A 1,437-nucleotide genomic window follows, 5' to 3' on the forward strand; every position below is an offset into this window, starting at 1 on the left:
GAGGACGCACAGGCTGGCGTTCAACGCCAGTAAGATGCATCTGGCTGGCGTTCAACGCCAGAACAGAGCACCATTCTGGCGCCGAACGCCAGAAACAAGCAACATTCTGGCGCTGAACGCCAGGAATGTGTCCAGAGAAGAAAAGCTAGCGCTGAATGCCAGTAACAAGCATGAAACTGGCGTTCAACGCCAGAAATATGCTTTACATGGGCGTTGAACGCCCAGAACGTGCACCAATGGGCGTTTAAACGCCAGAATGGTGTGCAAAGGCATTTTACATGCCTATTTGGTGCAGGGATGGAATTCCTTGACACCTCAGGATCTGTGGACCTCACAGGATCCCCACCTACCTCGCCCTCTCTCTCTCTCCATTCATGGTCATCTCTTCTGTTTTTCATTCACCACTCACTTCTATCCACTCTTCCCCACTCACCTTCAAAATTCAAAACTCTTTCCCACCCAAACCCACCCATATAGCCGAATACACACATTTCTCCATCTCTTCTTCTTCTTTATCATCTTTTCTTTCTTCTCTTGCTCGAGGGCGAGCAATTTTCTAAGTTTGGTGTGGTAAAAGCATAGATTTTTGCTTTTTCATTACCATTAATGGCACCTAAGGCCAGAGAAACCTCAAAGGGAAGACAAAAGCTTCCACCTCTGAGTCTTGGGAGATGGAAAGACTCATATAAAGCTGTCATAGCTCAGTGGTAGAACATGTGGCTGCAAATCAAGAGATTCCTGAGATACCTCAGGGGATAAATTGTCCTCCACACAAATATTGGAAGCAACCAAGGGTAGAAACACCAAAACTACTAGGAATCATTCAACAGAAGCAAGGAAGAGACATAGAGGAGCTCAAAGAGCACCATTGGACCTTCAAGAAGGCACCACCCTCACTCAGGTGGATTCATTCCTTGTTCTTATTTCTTTCTGCTTTTCGGTTTTTAATATTGTATTTATCTATGTTTTGTGTCTCTAAATTCATGATCATTAGTATGTAACCATGTCTCAAAGCTATGAATAAATTCCATTAATCCTTCACCTCTCTTAAATAAAAAAATGTTTTAACTCAAAAGAATACAAGAAGTACATGAATTTCGAATTATCCTTGAATTTAATTTAATTATATTGATGTGGCGACAATACTTTTTGTTTTCTGAATGAATGATTGAACAGTGCATATGTCTTTTGATATTGTTGTTTAAGAGTGTTAAAATTATTGGCTCTTGAAAGAATGATGAACAAAGAGAAATGTTATTGATGATCTGAAAAATCATGAAATTGATTCTTGAAGCAAAAAAAAGCAGTGAATAGCAAAAGCTTTCAAAAAAAAAAAGAAGGAGCAGTAGAAAAAGCCAATAGCCCTTAAAACCAAAAGGCAAGGGTAAAAAGGATCCAAGGCTTTGAGCATCAATGGATAGGAGGGCCCAAGGAAAT

This window comes from Arachis duranensis, chromosome 3, assembly GCF_000817695.3.
Source record: "Arachis duranensis cultivar V14167 chromosome 3, aradu.V14167.gnm2.J7QH, whole genome shotgun sequence".
In the NCBI taxonomy this organism is placed as follows: domain Eukaryota; kingdom Viridiplantae; phylum Streptophyta; class Magnoliopsida; order Fabales; family Fabaceae; genus Arachis; species Arachis duranensis.